Below are 12,453 nucleotides of genomic sequence, written 5' to 3' on the forward strand. Positions count from 1 at the left end.
GAGGGTGAATAGTTGTCAATAGGGATGGTTAGTGACTAACAACAGGGGGTATGTAGTGGCAGGCTATGTGATAACAAGGCCTGGTGTGTGGGGTGGGGGGCTGGGACATGGGAGAGCTTAGGCCCTAGAATTATTGAACTCAAATGTTGAGTCCAGAGGGCTGTAGGGTCTTCAAGTAGAAAATGAGGTGTTGTTCCTCCAGCTTGCATTGGGATTCACTGGAACACGGTAGCAAGCCAGAGACAGAGGTGTTGGCCAGAGAGCAGGGTGGTGCATTGAAGTGGCAGGCAACAGGTAGTTCAGGGTCTTTTTTGCGAGCAGAACGTAGATGTTTTGCGAAGTGGTCGCCAAGTCTATGCTTTGTTTCCCCAATTTAGAGGAGACCACATTGTGAGCAGCAAATGCAGTAGACTCGATTCTTGGAAGTGCGGGTGAAGTGTTGCTGCGCCTGGACGGTATGTTTGGGCCCTCAGATAGTCGGGGCGGGGGGGGGGGTTAAATGGGAAGATTTAGCACCTTCACCGAATGCAGGGGAAGGTGCCATAGGGCCATGGGGAGGTGTTGGGGGTAAAGGAAGCATGGACCAGGGTGTCCCAAAGGGAACAGTCCCTGCAGAAGTTGGACACAGCATGGGAGGTGAATGTGTGTCAGGTGCTGGTAGCTTGCTGGAGGTGGCGGAAATGGCGTCTGATGACCCCTCAAAACCCTGGTGCTCTGTATTGGGTCTCAATATAGGATGTGGATTAACCTCACATTTTTATTGTCAATAGCATATTTCAGCAACATGTCTATCAGCTTTTGGTGATAAATATGTTTGAACACATTTACATAGTGTCAGAAGCATACATTAATATTTTTGTTTATTTATAGATATTTGGCAAAGATCTTCCTGGTTATAATTTTCCCTCTTGTTCCTACAAAAAGCTTACATCTAGATTGTGTTCCACCAATGATACAAACTGAAAATGTTATAGAAGTCAACAGGTATGGTAATGTCTGTCAGGTGAGAAACAGAGTTGGCATTCCAAGTCCATTTTACTCTATTAAAGAACAGTTTTGAAGATTTTCAGATTTTAAGCATTTATTTTTGTGGTTGCATCAATTTCTGCTTCAAGTGTGTTGTTATTTCTTTATGTTACTATTTTCCTCTTTAAGTTTATAGTCCTAAGTTGATTGTGTTCCACTTATTTAGGTTTCTTAGATATCAATAATGCATTTCTCAAGTTACTTAGAATACCTTATTTACTATAACTTTAAATCAGGCATATTTTATAATTGCTTCTACTTTTGCATTTTGAAAGGCTTTCAGATGTTCTATTATTATTTCATTCTTGCAGCTGGAGCTTGAAGCTCTGCCAGTACTTGTCAAAATCAAAACAGTTTTTACCTCTATCATAATATTTGACCCAACATTTTCCTCTCCAACTTGAGGGAACCCCCAACTTAGATAATCATGCAAATAAATGCAAGATACAAAGGCTTTAAGTCAGAAATGAAAACAAAACACTGGAGAAACTCAGCAGATCTGACAGCATCTGTGGAAAGATAAATCTAGCTAATGTTTCATGTTCAATATGATTCCTCTTCAGAACAATGCAATTTACTTTTCTATTCTGACCATCCTTTTGCTGCTGCATCCCTTTCAATCATCATTCTGCCATTTTTCTTTTTTACACACCCACCTTTATCTCTCATTCTTACTCTTTTCCAGTTTGTCAAAGACTTCATATTCTTGTGTGTAACTCTCACTTGGATGTATAAGTCTGAATTCTTCAATGAACCTTCTCTCATCTTAGCTCTAGTCTTGCAAGACTAGAGCTTCAGCCTATCTTTTCCAAGGCAAATGGTGTGGTGTTTTTGGAACCAGGATAAGAAGATTCCTTGATACATTTACGTATGATCATTATACTTTTGTGCTGTTGCCCAGATAGATCAGGTATTCTGGTCATCAGCAGGATGTGAATGAACTGGATTCCTGATGAGTGAGCCACCATTTAAAAAAAAATCATTGGCCTGTTAGAGTTGGCTAAAGAGGCTTCATAGCTAGTTACTGGGAAGGTGGTGTAGGCTATCTGGCACCCTGCATTGGAGATATTTTGCAACCTCCAGCAGTACTCATGAGGCCAGCACTGTATCTACTCCTTTTGGCTTCACAGACTTTGATTGCCACAGCATACAAAACTGGACCAATCAATGTAGAGGATACCTACTGGAATTGCGCCTTGCACAAATTCGGGCCATTTATCATCAAGAATTGTGGTTAATACTTCCTCTGACCGTTTGTAATATCTAGTTTTAACTCTGTTACTACACATAATGCTGTGGCTACCTTTATTTCCAGACTGCCTTTCTAGCATGAAGCTGTTGATGAGCTAATACTTTCGCCAATTGAGCTTTGGGAAGACCAATGTTCACAATAAAAGTCTGTATTTTTGTTCCAAGTTCTAGGCCCCACCCCTGTTTTTAAAATGGTACTTCTAATTGGCCTGCACACTGTCCAAACATTGACATTCAACTTTTCTGTACCAAACACGTGAGATGCTTAGATTAACTTTTTTAAGAGACAAAGTTTCATGCTAGCCTTTTCAACTTGGCTAACTTATTTTTAGCAATTCTTACATTCTCTGGATTTTACATGTTTTAGTTCTGTCATCATGTCTATCCCTTCTGTTCATTATCTCCTGCATCCACCTAACTGCTTTACAGTCTTTTTTCTTGTATCAATGATTCCAATTCCTTTCTCTCACACTTTTTCTGCTTAAAAATTGCATTATCTTCCAGATCCAATAATAGTGCCAAAAAACATCGGTATTTTTCCATGAGATCTTTTACATTGACCTGAGAGGGCTGATGAGTGCCTCAGTTTAATATCTCATCCAAAAGACGGAATATCAATTGATACAGCATTTAAACGTACAGGTCTTTATGGTTGTATTTGAACTTACAGTTTTCAGAACACTAACTGCTGAGCCAAACCTGACATTGCATGAGCAGTTCTTTTCTTCATCAGAGCTTCAAAACCCAAACAATTATACAACTTGGTCCAGAGGCCAAATTTCATTAAACCAAATTGTATTCAGCTCAACTTTATTTCTTAACAAATTCACTTTGACATTTGTTAATGAGATAAATAATTCACTATTGAAAGGTTCTGATTAATTGTTAAGAATATCATGGAATCAACATTATCTGCAACATTTGCACAGAGAGAATAGTTTGGACACTTTTGTCATGATTAGTGTTGCTGCAGAATGTCCAACATCTTCATTTTAAAACAAATTTTCAGTTGCCTTTTCTCAGGCTTAAATGAGTATCCGATAGCACTATTTCTAAAGGAGTAGTGATGTATTCTAGTGTCCTAGCTAAAAACACTGCTTGGTAAATAATGTTCTTGCAGTGGATTTCTGATTCAGAATGGGAGCAATATCAATCTACATAACAAGGCTTAATTCAAAACAGAAATTTCTTGACATAATTTGATTTAATGTGATCAAGTACTCTAAAAATACAAAGCATGTATTTCTTCGTAATGTGTTTCTTGTGAGACGTATGAACAACCATACAATTGTTCTCCGTATTAGCAAATGCCCAATCTTAATAGTTATGCATCCTTCGTTTCTCATCAACAAATGACATTTATTGAATTGTACTTTCAGTCTGAAATCTATTGATTTTGCAGCCAAACCATTTACTGAATAGGAATAATCGTTACTTTAAACTAAAAGTATATGTGTAACAAATCAATAAATGTTCCTTGGAGATTTAGGTTAAGTTCCATTCCATAACAATACAGGATTGCACGATTGGAAAACATTTATTTCTACCAAACTTGCGCTTCCAGGGCATTTCTAATTATTCATAAAACTATCCCTTTAAGTAGCATGTTCAAAACTTTTTTTTACCCCAAGGAAGACAACAAATGTTTCTATAAAATCTATAATTTCTTTAGAGCCAGTGCACGAGCAAATGAGACCTCTTTGTATTTTGACCATGTTTATCATTTAATCAATTCTACACAGTGTATTTGCCTGACAATGCATTTCACTGCCGCCTGTGGGACTTTGTCTAAAAGACAGTAGTAACTCATCTGCTGCAAAGTGAGGACAGGTTAAAAGTTAAATGAGCATTGCAGAAAAGACAGATGAAGTAGCAGCTTTTCATCTTGCACTCATCAAAATGATTATACACGAAACAAACTTGAACAAATGTACATTTTTATATATTCCATAGAAATAATGCTATTATAGGCATATTATACATCCTCTTCTCGTGCTGTATAAAATAGTGTCCTTTTGTCCAAATGTGTTTCTTGTGTTGTAGTTCTGTTGAGTGCAAGACAAAAGGCTTCAATTTCTTTTCTCCTTTCAACAATGTTAATTTCTGCAATACCAAGCAATTTATTGTTTCAGGAAATGAAGTTTAAGTATGAGTTTAATGCTGTTTAAGTATATGAACGTCATAAGACCATAAGACATAGGAGTGAAAGTAAGGCCATTCGGCCCATCAGGTCCACTCCGCCATTTAATCATGGCTGATTGGCATTTCAACTCCACTTCCCTGCACTCTCCCCGTAGCCCTTAATTCCTTGCGAGATCAAGAAATTATCAATCTCAGCCTTGAAGCCATTTAACGTCCCGGCCTCCATTGCGCTACGTGGCAATGAATTCCATAGGCCCACCACTCTGGCTGAAGAAATGTCTCTTCATTTCTGTTCTAAATTTACCCCCTCTAATTCTAAGGCTATGTCCACGTGTCCTAGTCTCCCCGCCTAAGGGAAACAACCTCCCAGCGTCCACCCTTTCTAAGCCATGTGTTATCTTGTATGTTTCTATTAGATCTCCCCTCAACTTTCTAAATCATCTTTCATATTTATATAAAATCCATTTCCAAATGTTCAATAAGCATTTTTTTGATAATCAGTTGACAGAACTTTCATTTGAGAATTGCTGACAATGTCAGTTTCATTAAGTTAATAAGTAACAACTATTACTAATGATTTAGCAGATTGGAGTGTAAGGAACAAGCGTACAGTATATATCTGAATGGCAGATATCTGGTCGATGTGGCCCCAGATTAGAAGTGTGAAGTCAGAAATCTATCTTCGATTCTAAATTTGCTTTCATCACATCCACTTCTTTTTCTTAGCTCATCCTCTCTATTTTTATTCTTCATACTTTAACTTTGCATTTATTTTGTTTCTACTGAATTTGTTCTTCCCTTTTCTCATTTTATTTGTTTCTGGATTAGATTAGATTATATTAGATTCCCTACAGTGTGGAAACAGGCCCTTCAGCCCAACAAGTCCACACTGCCCTTTTGAAGCATCCCACCCAGACCCATCCCCCTATAACCCACAGACCCCTGAACACTACGGGCAATTTAGCATGGCCGATCCACCTAGCCTGCACATCTTTGGACTGCAGGAGGAAATCGGAGCACCCGGAGGAAACCCACGCAGACACAGGGAGAATGTGCAAACTCCACACAGTCGCCCAAGGTTGGAATCGAACCTGGGTCCCTGGTGCTGTAAGGCTGCAGTGCTAACCACTGAGCCACAGTGCCACCCCAGGGTGAAATAATTTGGGGGATTTTCCCCAAGTGGAGGTGGTATGGTTGTAAATGGAGAGTAAAATTCTTTAAATTGAAGTTGTTTGGGATCTTGACAACATTCCTTCTTCTTCTAGGTTTCACCAAAGTTGGATTAAAGGTTAGTGTGAAAACCTGTTAATTTGTTGGATAAGGAACTAAAATGGTCAAGGACTTCATTCAGTACTGTCTTAATGCTCAGTCTGCTTATAAAAGCCAAGGGACCTGTTTCCCATGTTGTCAGAAATGCCTGGATCTCCTAGGTGGATGCTTAGTGAATGGAAATTCTTCAGTGAAACTGACAGTTTAAGAAGGCTTTCATCAATTAAACTGAAGAGTTACAATTGTGATCAAGTAATAGACAACCATGCATAACAGTCTTTCTTTGATAGTGTTTCCGGTGCTTGACAAGTGATTATCAACTTCGTCTTTACTTTTTCAAGAATGAGAGTATCATTGGCCTATCCCCAGTTGCACCTAAGAATGTTGTGATGAGCGCTCTTCGTGAACTACTGCAGTAGCAACCAAATACTACAGGCAAGGGAGTTTCAAAACCTTTATCTTGTGATAGTGAAGAATATTTGGTAATCAATTTAATTCAGAATAGAAAGTATCTTGAAATGGATCTTGCAGGTTGTGATGCTCCCATGAGTTTACTCTCATCCTTCTAGCTGAAGGTCATAGGTTTTGCTGGTGCTGTTGGCTGCAGGAGCCTTGCTAAGTTGCTGCAGTGTATCTTTAATGTTACAAACTGCTATCTATTTGCGTTCCAGTGCTGGAGAGTGATTTTTTTTTTAAAGTGCCTTCTCCTTTTGCTTGTTCATGACTGAACATGAAAGCTTTGCTATGATTTATCAGTTGTGGAATTAGTTAGTGCCATCTGACAGATGTTGTTTCCCTCCTTGACATGCAAGCATTATGTTATAACTTCTCTAGATACAATTTTTTTAGCTACGCCTGCTGCTGCTCCTGGGAGCCCCTCTTGCACTCTTCATTGTGCCATGGCGTTGATTCCTTGCCTTGTATTTAACTTGGAAGCATTAATACATTTCACTTTTCTAGCAGTTCACTCACCTTCAGCTGCACTTTGCTGCTGTCTGCCTTCACCAGAGTATAGGAATAGATTGTTCAGGTCCACCACAGACCCCTGAAGAGTAACAAGAAGAACAGCAACATCACTGCCTGTAGCATAGGAGCAACTCTAGTAAAAGCGCCAGTTCTATTCTAATTAACTACATGCACTGTTACTGTTGTTGATATTGAGATGCAACAGAAGGGAGGAGAGATTCCCAATGCAGAACCACAGTTAAAAGTTTAGTTCTTTCTACTTGTGTGAGCACCAATATCTTAAGAAACTCAAGTTTTTATGGCATATCACAATGTACATCACCAATCCTGGACCAAGATTTCCTTCCCAATGAAGCAGGTGGGTAGACACTTCCAGTGTTCAATAAAGAGCCTGTCATTGGAGTGACACCAATGTCCTGCCCCCTCTCCCCAATCTCCAATTTTGCTAAGTTCAGTATCCTCCTGAGAAAGCAGAAAATATTACATATTTGTAACCATTTTTGTGGAGAGGACAGAATGTGAATGTTTGTGTAGAGTGACTGATTTATAATGTATGACAGAATTAGGATGAGGGTGGTAAAGGTGAAAATGTTTGCTGCTTGATGGAATTGCAAGTTGTATTGACCTGAAATATGTTGTTCAGGAGAATGCTGGGTCAGAAGGTGTGATGTGACTTGGTACCTGTCAGTATTACACTATAAAACTTTCTCACGTCCTGAGATTCTGGACCATCTTGGTGCTCTATCTTCAGGTTGAAAGGACAATAGTTTTATAATTGACTTTTGTAGTGAATGGAACCAGAGCCAGGTGGATTTCATTGACTAACATTAACACCTCCAATCAAGAATTGCATCATCAATGGATCTACCTAGTCCTGGTTACAATCACTACATCCTCCGCTCTAATTCCATTGCCTGGCACTTATGTGACATGAATGGTATTTGTCTCGTCAGCCCAGGACTTGACATTGTCCAAGTCTTGTTGCATTTGGACAAGGACGGCTTTAGTAAGGCAATTGTGAATGCACAATGTTTAGCACCACTTCTGACATTATGATGGAGGAGAGGTCAAGGATGAAACAGCTGAAGATGCTTAGGTCTAGGACGCTACGCTGAGGAACTCCTTCAGAGACATCTTGGAGCTACAATGATAAAATTCTAACAATTACAATCACCTGATAGGACTCCAACCAGTGGTGAATTTTCCCAGCCTCCCATTGACTCCAGTTATGCCAGGTCAATTTTGAAGACACACTCTGACAAATGCAGTGACTGTCATCTCCTCTCTCGAATTCAGCTCTTCTGCTCATGTTTGCACTAAAATAGTGTCAAGGATTGAAAAGCCAAACTGAGCATCAGTGAGCAGGTTATTGCTAAACATTTCCTGCATGATAATACTGTTATTGGCACCTTCCATCACATTCCTGTTAATCAAGGGTAGATTTATGGGTCACTTGTTGGCCAGATTGGATTTGTTCTGCTTTTTAGGTGCAGAACATAGCATTTTTCAGAATGTCAGGTCTGTACAAATTCTGTAGCTGTAATGGAACAGCCTGGCTGGGTACCAACAAGTTCTGTATCTTCTCCACAATTACTGGAATGTTGTCAGGATCCACAGCCTCTTCAATATCCAGCATCTGAAACTGTTTTATGATATCATTTAGAGTAAATCAAATCAGCTGAAAACTGACATCTTTGATACTGGAGACTTTTGAAGAATGCAGAGACACTGAAGGTTGTTACCTTTTGCATTGATGTTTTGAACTCCCTTTTCATTGAGGATGAGTACTTTTGCAGAGTCTCCTTGAATTGTTAAATTTGCAATCTATATACATCTGGATATAGCAGAGCTTCAATTTGATTCTGTCTCAAGTAAAGGAGTTAATCATTTACAGCTGAGATAAGGAGAAATTTTTTACAGAACCTCGGTTTAGAGAGATTGGGCGTGTGATTGAAGTTGACTTTGAAGTTCATTCATGATCTTTTTGACTGAATGGAGAAAATTCAAAAGACATGGTCAATTCTTGCTCCTAATTCTTATTTTATGTTTCTATCAGAGCCCAAAAAGAGACATCACTGGATATGTTATTACTAAAAAAGTTTTACTTTATCATCTCAACACCTTTCATCATTGTGCTTATGATTGGGAGTTGACCAATGGAAAGGTTAGCTGACTGATTGATTTGACATTTTTGCGAACAGGCCATACGTGAGTAATTTTCCATGTTGGCTGATTGGTGTGGGAACAGGTGGGGTCAGTATTTTACCTGTATTGGAACAGCCAGTTGAGGAGCACGGTTAGATCGAAAACACACATTTACTGTGCTACAGCAAGGTTATCGAATCCCACTGACAATTCTGCAAGCAGTTAGCTCAAACATTTCTTTACATCACTTAGGAGTGAACTGAACTCAGAGAGATACAGAACCGGGTCAGCTACTCAGTATTTCCAGCTCAAGGTGAATGCAAGCATTTCAGCCCTGACTTTTGCATCCATGAACTATTCTGCGCCCATTGACAATGGTTATTAGTACGGAGCCTCCGTCTTTCATTTTTTTCATGCAAGTTATTTGCCATCAATTGCAATTTAGATGTAATTATGCTGCAGGGGCTCGATATGTTCTGAGTTGTTAGTTGAGAAATTTGGCTCTAAAAATAGCATGCTGCATGCATTGATTAACATGTACGCAGTCTGATCTTGAAAGGCAGTCCAAAAGGCAAGTTTCCTCAATTTTTAGACATGTGGTGCTTCTCATCATCTTTTTCCACGTTCCTCTTTGAACCAGGGCTGGTTATATCCTATCTAGGATACATCAGACTATGAACTTAGAGAATACAATGCTGCTGATTTCATGTATGTTCTATTTTAAGCAAACTTTTTTTATTATTCACTCATGAGATGTGTACATCACTGAGGCCAGTGTTTAATGCCCATCCCTCCACTGTCGCCTTTAAAAAGGTAGTGGTTAGCTGCCTTCTTGCACTTCTACAGCCCGGGTGTTACAAGTAAACCTACAATGCTATTATGGAGAGACAGTAACGCTGCTGCTACTGATATCAATGGTAGTAGGAGTGGATATGGTGCCATTCGAGTAGGCTGGTTTATCCTGGATTTTGTCAAACATCATGAGTGTTGTTGGACCTGCACCCTTCCAAGCAGAGGGGGATATCCCTTCACACTTCTGATTTGTGACTTGCAGGTGACAGACAGGCTTTGGGGAGTCAGCCTGTGCTACTTGATAGCACTGTTGATGACACCTTCCATTTCTTCCTTTGCAAAGACACAGCTCTGACTTAGATCATAATCTGAATCCTTGGAATAACCTTTTTTGCATTAATTCTTAATTTGAATTAGTTGCAATTCTCTCAGAATTACATCTTGAAAACTACCCTGATCAATATTGAGAATATATCCTCAATTTTCTTGAGCAAAATAATTTTCAGTAACCTGCTGAGTGTATAGTGTTTGCATTTTTTTTAAAAACACCTAGGAAATGCTTAAGTCAAACATAAGTACTATGATCCAAAATAAGAAAAATCATTCATGATGATACTATCAAGCAGGCACCTAATATGTACAGATTATGTTTCTTCCCTTGCTCTTCTGTTGAAGGCAATGACCTGTTTAAATTAAACAGGTTAATGCTTCCATGAAAAGAGTGTAGAGCAATTTGATACAGGTAAGTCAAGCATTTGCACAATAATATTGTTGACAGGAATTTCTAAGCTTTCCCTGCCATGTCAACTTGAATGTTAGACACAACACATCTGTTCAACCCACCCACATGCAGAACAGAATGCAACATGACTTGGAACGAGGATTTGTTTTTACTGCTAACACATATTTTTACAGTTGTGATACATTTGGATCTCTAAAAGGCATGTGATAAGATACAGCACATTAGAATTAGATTCCCTACAGCGTGGAAACGGGTCCTTCTGCCCAACAAGTCCACACCACCCCCTGGAGCAACCCACTCCCCCCCCATAACCCACACACCCCTGAACACTACAGGCAATTTAGCATGGCAAATCCACCTAGCCTGCACACCTTTGGACTGTGGGAGGAAACCAGAGCACCCAGAGGAAACCCATGCAGACACAGGGAGAATGTGCAAACTCCATTCAGACAGTTGCCTGAGCCTGGAATCAAACCCGGGTCCCTGGTGCTGAGAGGCTGCAGTGCTAACCACTGAGCCACTGTGCCACCTAAGGCTACTTAATAAAATAGTTTTTAGCATAGATAGAGAATTGGCTAACAAATAGAAGAATCAGGATAAAGTGGAATTTTCAGGATGACAATCAGAGATCAGCATAGAATCACAATTTTCTTTTAATATAAATTATGACTCGGATGTCATAATTTGTGCAAAGGAAGATGGTTGTGTTATTGGAGGTAAATCATCTTTGCTCCAGAAATGCTGTAGCAAGTCATTCACCTCCTGACTCCCCAAAGCCTGTCCACAATTTACAAGACAAAAGTCAAGAGGTTGATGGAATTCTCAACACTTGCTTGGATGAGCACAGTTCCAACAGGACTTAAGAAGTTTTACACCATTCAAGACTAAACAGCCTGCTTGATTTGCACCATATTCAAACATTTCATCTCTCATGGGTCCCAAAGTAAGTCATGATAAAGGAGCCTGAGGACTTCTCCAGCAATCTGAGGATGTATTCTCAATCAACTACTGCAAAGCTGGCACCAGCACAGGCACATCTCAATGGGTTCAGTTTCTCAGTCAGATAAGATGTCCTATATCACATATGAACAGGAAGATGTGTTGGAGAAACAGTGGGAAGTCTCCATCAGAGGATATAGGATACTCCAAGCTCTACTTCGCTGCACGAAGATGCCGAGGCTTGGACTTGAATGAAAAATGTGCTCATAGCGCTGCAGTGTGAAATATGTATGTTTCTATCACTTCCACTTACACAGAAAATGGAGGAGTCCATGTTGAATATGAAACCCTCATGCTTCAGATACTTGTGCTCATTAAGAGGCTGGCCATATACATGTAGAACCGGGCACAGCAGACCACTGAATACATGATATATCACATTTAACTTGACACTGGGACTGCAAGTTCACACAACATTAAACAATATCCATTTCACTGATGTGCAGTGAAGTGGTCTGTAGTTCTTTGTGAACAGGGAAATGTAGACAGTCGATGAGAGGGAAAATAGAGAACGAGCACATGGAAGTGAGAGTCTTCTTAAGGCCTTCACACCTCTTATCCTTAGTCTTCCGGCTTCTCTCAGTCAGAAGCCCACATTACGTTTCCTGCTTGATGAATAAATCTTCCTTTAATGGGGTCCATTAAGGTTTACGGAGGATGTCCACTATGAATGTCATTTGTCAGGTCAAGGGAGCCTGTAGCCTCTGTCCAGCTCTGCTGCGGCAGCAGCACCATTTTGAAATCATAGGAAGAGGAGGTGCAGAGGAATAGAGGGGCAGGGACAGAAACATTGTTATTCTGGTTTCCTTGTATATGGTCAAATAATCTGAATGCAATGTTGGTAAATTTACCAAGACACTTGCCTCTTGGCCACAAATACTGAAGTAAAAGCCAACATTGCAATTTCATATTTTTAAATCAAACTGACCAATATTCCTTACAAAATTCAACTGATACCATTATATATTCCCTTCCTGCCTGATATCTATGATCTGTGTGCCTACAGTACCTCTTGTTCCGAGATGTAGCATAGCTGGTAAAAAGTTGCTGATTTTTAGTCGGGGAGACTCTGGAAATACCCTTGAGAACAGCAGCACTTCCATAGAAAGCCAGACTTCTGA

This window comes from Stegostoma tigrinum, chromosome 6 (genome assembly GCF_030684315.1).
Source record: "Stegostoma tigrinum isolate sSteTig4 chromosome 6, sSteTig4.hap1, whole genome shotgun sequence".
Classification (NCBI taxonomy): Eukaryota; Metazoa; Chordata; class Chondrichthyes; order Orectolobiformes; family Stegostomatidae; genus Stegostoma; species Stegostoma tigrinum.